The following is a 7398-nucleotide window of genomic DNA, read 5'->3' as shown; positions in this document are numbered from 1 at the left end:
TAGCGATCCCTGAATGGCTGGTGGTTAGACGCCGGGCTATTCCTACCCGAATCTGGCATTGGATCGCAGGGCTGACCCGGGCACCAGCAGCGCTGATTCACCGACCCCGCCTCGGACCTGTTGCCGGAACCTGTCTCCGGGTAAAAGTTCCGGGGATCTGCTGGACGTCACTAGAGTGGAAGCTGGCACCGCGCTTTACCTGGGCGCTCTGCCCTGCTCGGGTTCGGGGCCAGATCCCCGGGCCTGCTAGCTGCGGCCCGGAGGTTCCAGGCTTTCCGCGACCGAAGGCCCCGCCGACAGCCCGGTAGGGCGGTGGGCCTGGGGCTCCGGCTAGCGCCACGTGGCTGTAGCACTCGGCGGGGGAGACTGTCTCGTGTTCAGTGCTCGCCACCCAGCGTTTTTCTCTCTCTCCCCAGAAAGCACTGGAATCGTGAGGCTGTACACCCCGCCCTAAGCGCTGGCCAATTACTCCCTCATGCGAGTGTATTTTAACAGCTCACAAACTTCCTGTACCTGCAGACTGACGCCGAATTCTGAGATTTGTTTGACATCTCTTTCAGAGTCTTTCCTTCCCTTTTAATTCTAGAGGAAAACATTCAAAAAGAATACTTCCTATTCAAGACGGCTGTAAATGATGTTTTTGTGTGTGTGGTACCACTATAAATGTACGTAGAACAGAACTAAAATTTTTAAGAATTGTTCCTTAAGCTATCTGAGACCCAAGTTAACGCTGTTAATATACTGAGAGCTCCATTTTAAAAAACTGAAATAAAACTCTTGGTAAATTGAGACTCCTGAATATAGAAATGAGTAAAGCATGAACATATTTAACAAAGCTTTTAAGAAGTTTATTGTTGCCAATATGTGAAAACAATAGCTTGTCAGGTAATTTACCTATATTATTGCTAATCCTCAATATAACCCCATTAGATAGGTTAATTATCTACATTTTGCACATAAGGAAACTGATGCCCAGAGAAGCTAAATGACTTTCTTAGACATCCATTCAGCCAGAAATGGAAACTGAACCTAGATCTGTTTCACCCAAAGCCCATACTATAGGTGATAGTTTTTCTAAAAAACAGGAATTAAGAACTGGATCTCCATGAGTCACAAACACTGACAAACACGGGGGAAAGAAAGAAAAACATGTAATTATTATGGTAAGTTTTAAATATGTCTTTTCTAATGGTTGATAAATCCATTAAACTCAAAAGAAGAAGAATAAATAGAGTAACCCAGTCCTGACATATAGAACACATATTTTCTGGTTTTAATGGTTAATTGGATCTAAAAGCTGATTCTTTACAGCAATTAATAAATACACTGAAGATAAAAGTTTTCAAAAAAGCACAAAGAGCTAGAATTGGGGATATAAGTTTATAAAAATTATAAAGATATAATTTTTAACTGCACATTGTTTGTAAAACAAATCTGAAAATAGTAATGAATATAGTTTTTACTGATAGTAAAAACACTGATTTCATTCTTCATTTTGGATTCTGTATACTTCTATATTTTCTCTTTGATTTTATTATGAACATTTAGCATCTCTTTATTCTTTCTCTTACCCTCAGCTCTTTTTTTTAAAAAACCCAGTCTTATTTCAAAATCATGATCCTTCCCCTGGAATTAGCCTGATTGAAAATCACACTTATAAAATTAAAAAAGGAAAAATGGTTGAAATCTGAGTCAGATATAGCAAAGGAACCATTTAAACACCGACAAGTTTTGCTTAAATTCCAAACAAAAATAAATTACATAATATATAAAATCAGAGAATTAAGACTAAGGAATGGACCTCTTTCTGTTCCCTGGCAGCGGAGGAAGAAATCAGTAAGCCAGTAACACCAACTAGGAAATTAGTTAGTATCATGAAGAACTCCAAATGGTGTCTGATGCCACCTACTGGACATCAAGCAGGAAGTATAAAACAAAGGGTTTTTTCTTGTTTTTCTAGCAATTATTTTATACAAATATATTACAATGACCAGTTAGATAATCTGAAAGTATAGATTTTGAAGAACTGAAATCCTAAAATGAAGAAGTGATTACCCCCAGCATCTAGCACTTCAAAGGCATTACACAAGCACTAACAGATGGAGAGGCAAAACCCTCAGAATAAGAACTTGCAATTCCAGAATGTTTTAACCTAAATTTTATGACCAGAATTTTAAGTAAAAAGCTATATGAAATAGGATAAACATAGGCTGACAACAGTTTACATCCTTGAGCAGGTATTAAGCTAAACTGGCAGAACTGGAAACTAAAAATATATTGAAAATGGGAAGCACAAAAGATTGTATTTGTCAAATAATCTTTACTGTATTTTTTTAAAAAGCCCTAGTTTCCTTCCTCTGAGGGGTTTATACTCTAGGTGGGCAAGGGACAGTATGTAAATACCAGTGCTGAATGGCAGGTTTATTAAATGCAGTGGAACTTCTGACAGACAGGTGCATTTCAGTTGAGTACCTCAGAGTGCAGAGAAGACAACTGTTGGTATTCTAATCCTTTAACTGTCTAAAAAGTTCCAGAACTGCTGAATGCTGAATTCATTATAATGTTAATGACATTAAAATGAATTTTGTTTTCTAAGTTTCTGAGGAACTGATTTTATTCTTCGAAGTCTAAAAATCAGGACTGTGATTTACTGTCTTAGTATTAATCCCTTTCTTTGTGGCTACCTGGGACACTCTAACATAATGATATACAGTATCACAAAATTAAAATTTAAAAACCTTTAAAAACACTGATCTGCAAAAGTTAATTACTCCACAAATATTTGATACTTTTAAAAACAGAGCAATGGCTAAACGGGTACACACATTACACAGAACACTAAGTTTAAAAAAAAAAAAAGACGAGTATATATATATATATATAGGCAAGGAAACATCTCCAAGGCAGTGCTGAGTAAATACCTGAGTTATAAGATGATCCCTGTAGCATATTATCTGTGTAAAAAAAAACAAGAAACAAACCAAACACCTCAAACTAGGCTTTCCCCCTCATTTCTAACACTAAATCTGATACATATATATATATATATATATATACAAGCATGCACGTCTGGAAGGAAACACTACAAAGGATTCACAGTGAATCAGGACTGCTCAGAAGGGATTAAGCAGTCATGTTTTAAAATTTTTGTAGGAAAAATGTGTTCATTTAAGAGTTGGATAACTAAAGGTTAACTTAAAAACTTAGGGAAGTGGAATGAAGTTTAAGTCAGAAAGAGGAAGAGAAATATCACATATGACATATGTGGAATCTAAAAATAAATGGTACAAATGAACCTATTTAAAAAACAAAAATAGAGTCACAGATGCAGAAAACAAACTTACCAAGAGGAAAAGGGGGGAGGGATAAATTGGGGGACTGGTATTGACGAATTCATACTACTATATATAAAATAGATATGCACCTCCTGTATAGCACAAGGGACTCTACTCAGTACTCCATAATGACCTATATGGGAAAAGAATCTTAAAGAGTGGATATATGTATAACTGATTCACTTTGCTGAAGAGCAGAAACTAATACAACATTGTAAATCAACTATACTCCAATAAAAATTAAAAAAAAAAAACCACTAAGAGAAGTCCTTAAGTGAAGAAATGTTACTAGATTACATTCAGGTACAGGTATTCGTTGAGTGCTCTACTGGTTGCCAGGCACTTGTGGTGCTGGGGCTGCAGCAGCTAACAAGACAGAAACCCTGCTTCTGAAAGGTCAGAGACAGTAATACAGAGTATGTCAGGCACTGATAAACTATAAGGAAAAGGAAACTGCAGAGGATGTGGAGAAACTGGAACCCTCACAAATTGCTAGTGGGAATATAAAATAGTGCAGTTGCTTTGGAAAACAGACAGTGCTTCAAAAAGTTAAACATGGGAGTTTAACTATATAACCAGTAATAGCACTCCTAGCTATATACCCAAGAGAACTGAAAATATTTGTTCATACAAAACCTGGATACAAATGTCCATAGTAGCATTATTCATAATAGCCAAGAAAGTGGAATAACCCAAATTCCCATCAACTGATGAATTATAAGTTACAATGTGACATGTGGGGGCTTCCCAGGTGGCACAGTGGTAAAGAACTCACCTACCAATGCTGGAGACAGAATTGGGTTTGATCCCTGGGTCTGGATGATCCCCTGGAGAAGGAAATGGCTACCCAATCCAGTAGTCTTGTCTGGGAAATTCTACTGACAAGGAGCCTGGCTGGCTACATCCATGGGGTTGCAAAGGGTCGGACATGACTGAGCATGCACACACGCATGCACACACATCCACAGAACAGAGTATTATAAACTATAAAAAAGGGATGTGTGTGTGCTAAGTCCTTTCAGTCATGTCTGGCTCTGTGCAACCCTATGGACTGTAGCCTGCCAGGCTCCTCTGTCCGTGGGATTCTCCAGGCAAGAATCCTGGAGTGGGTTGCCATTTCCCCCTCCAGGGGATCTTCCCAACCCAGAGATTGAACCCAAGTCTGTCTTCTGCATTGGCAGGAGGGTTCTTTACCACTGAGCCACCTGGGAAGCCCTTTAAGTACTGTTTATGATACAAGATGAATGAATCTGGAAAACACTGCTATGCAAAAGAAGCTAGACACAAAATGTCACATATTGTGTGATTCCATCCATTTGAAATGTCCATTTACATGAAAATGTCCAGAATAGATACACCTTTAAAGACAAAGTACATTTAGCGGTTTCTGGGGTGGAGGGTAAGATGGATGGGGAGGGATGAGAAGCAGCTGTTAATGAGCATGGAGTTCCTTTTGGGGATGATGAAAATATTTTAGAATTACTGGCAATAAATACATAACTCTGTCAATATACTAAAACCACTGACTGGTATACTTTTATTTATTTCTGGCCATGCCACATGGGGCCTGTGGGATCTTAGTTCCTGCAAGTTAGTGCAGAGTCCTCATCACTGGACCGCCAGGGAAGTCTCTGAAATGATATACTTTAATAGGTTGAATTTTATTTCAATTTTAAAAAAGCTAAAAAGTAAAAATAAAAATAAAATAAAAAAAAAGCTAAATAAAAAAGAGTAAAACAGGGTAAAAGGATAGAGAGGGAAGGGGAGGCTGCTGTTTTGGACAAGGTAGTCAGGAATGACCTTATTTTAAGCAGTGACCTGAACAATATAAAGAAGCTAACCATGTAAATCTGAGAGGTGGGAGGAGGGAGAGGAGGGACATTCCAGGAGGAAAGGCAAGTAGGAAGACTCTTAAGGTAGATGCATATCTATTTTTTTTTTTTTTTGCATATCTATTTTTAAGGAACAGCAAAAAGGCAAGTAGTGTGGCTGCATGCAGTAGCAAGGGGTGAGGCTGCAGGAAGCCACAGTCCAAACTATACAGATGTGTTGACCCACAGTAAGGACTGGTCTTCACTCTAAATGATAGAAAGCCATCAGAGCCAGAAGCAATGACCAGATGTACATTTATAAGGTTCACTCTGCTGCTAGGTAGGGAATAAACTGAGGCAGAAGGGAAGGAAGGAAATCTATTAGAGATGGCTTCTGTTAGTATAGGTGGGTGAAAAATGGTCAGATTTGATGTACATCTAATCACCACAATATACACTTTAAATATCTTAAACTTGCATTTGTCAATTATATCCCAATAAATATGGGGGGGAAAAGTGGTTTGATTCAAAATATACTCTCTTAGAGCTGAAGGGATTTCTAATGAATCAAATGTGCCGCACAGAAGAAAGAGAGGAGCGAAGGATGAGCCTAGGGAGTTTCACTCTGTGCAAAGGTGTAAATGGAGAGTTCACTCACTGAGATGGGGAAGCCTGAGAGAAGATGACTGGGCAGGGAAATGAGAAGTCAATTCATCTTAAATTTGAGGTGCCTACTAATCCAAGTGCATGTACAAGACTGGAATTCAGTGAAACAGTAAGGCCAGAAGTATACAATGGAGAGCCACGGCAGAAGACATTTGACGCTTTGTGAAGGGATAACTCACCAGAGGCAGACAGGAGAGTCTAGGGGTTGGGCCCTGGAGCACTCTGACATTTGGATACTTAGAAGATTTGGCAGAATTTATGTCTTCTGAGAGGAGCAGCCTGTTAGAAGAAGACAAGAATGCTCCATCTTTGTTATTCTTACAGAATCAGATGATCTGATGGATAAAAGTTCCTTCCAAGCAAGACTTGATCTCATCTCTAGATCTTTAAAGATTTCTTCCTCTTCCATTTCTTTGGTGTTAGCTCACAGAGAGTGAACCTATTGCTCTACTAGGTATTCTCAGATTATTTCTTTACAAAGTATGCTGCCTTGAGGATCTCAAGTTAGCGTGCTGAAATGACAATCATACCGAACACCACACTAAAATGACAATCTAAATACCCATTGTTTGATTTGGAGTATATTATTTCATTCCAGAAATTTTAGCTTCCCAATAAGACAACTGGGTGTGCTTTTCTTTAGATGTGCACAAATGTGGTCAGAAACAGTCCTTATCACAGATACTTTACAGATAGGCTGTATTTTGGATGGTCAGGATATGGGAATCTACTCATTTGGCAAAAAGTCTAAGCAAAATAACCCAACTGCTTGGGGTAGTGACACTTGTGCAGTGGGTACTACAGGCTGTACAGCTGATGTAGCGCATTTAACGAATTATAATTGCTACCCTTAAAAAAAGAGGCAATAAGGTTTCCCTGATGGCTCAGTGGAAGAGAATCCACCTGCCAATGACAGAGACACAGTTTGATCCCTGATCTGAGAAGATCCCATGTGCCGTGGAGCAGATAAGCCTGTGCACCACAACTATTGAGCCTGTGCTCTGGAGCCCCAGAGGCACAACTGCTGAAGCCTGTGCGCCACAAGAGAAGCCCATGCCCATGCACCACAACTACAGGGTAGCCCCCACTCTCCGCACCTAGAGAAAAGCCTGCAGAGCAACAAAGACCCAGCCCAGCCAAAAATAAAACAAATAAAATCATTAGAAAAGGAGTTGGGGATGGACAGGGAAGCCTGGCGAACTGCAGTCCATGGGGTTGCAGAGTCAGATGTGACTGAGTGACTGAGCTGAACTGAATATTACCTACTCTGATAAGAAACAATCTTAAGACGTGGTAGTAAGTGAAAAAATAGGTGCAAAATCGAGTGTAAAGTTTGCTTAAATTTGAGTAATAAAAGACACATATACATATAAATTATATGCTTATGTATTCATGGAATATCTCCAAAAGGATACAGTTAGCTCATCATATTGTGTTCCATGTGTTTATATTGGTTACTCAACACCCAGCACCCCCCCAAATTAAAAATCTAGCCACAAAGCCTCAAATATCAGTGAGACAGGAAACAGAATAGGTAATGGTCATTAGAAAAGGAGACTCCTTCAAATAAGAAAAAGAAAAGCTTG

At 39.1% G+C, this 7398-nt stretch overlaps 1 long non-coding RNA gene across 1 annotated transcript; it reads left to right on the top strand.

Annotated features, from left to right (window-relative positions):
- Positions 1-50: 50 nt before the first annotated feature.
- On the top strand, positions 51-789 carry LOC110127565 (uncharacterized). Its single transcript, XR_002310826.2, has 2 exons — positions 51-140; positions 417-789. It is a non-coding gene; the product is annotated as an uncharacterized lncRNA (long non-coding RNA).
- The last annotated feature ends 6609 nt before the right edge of the window (positions 790-7398 follow it).

Source organism: Odocoileus virginianus, chromosome 2 (genome assembly GCF_023699985.2).
Source record: "Odocoileus virginianus isolate 20LAN1187 ecotype Illinois chromosome 2, Ovbor_1.2, whole genome shotgun sequence".
NCBI classification, from domain to species: Eukaryota; Metazoa; Chordata; class Mammalia; order Artiodactyla; family Cervidae; genus Odocoileus; species Odocoileus virginianus.
This window is presented reverse-complemented; position numbering and strand designations above follow the sequence as displayed.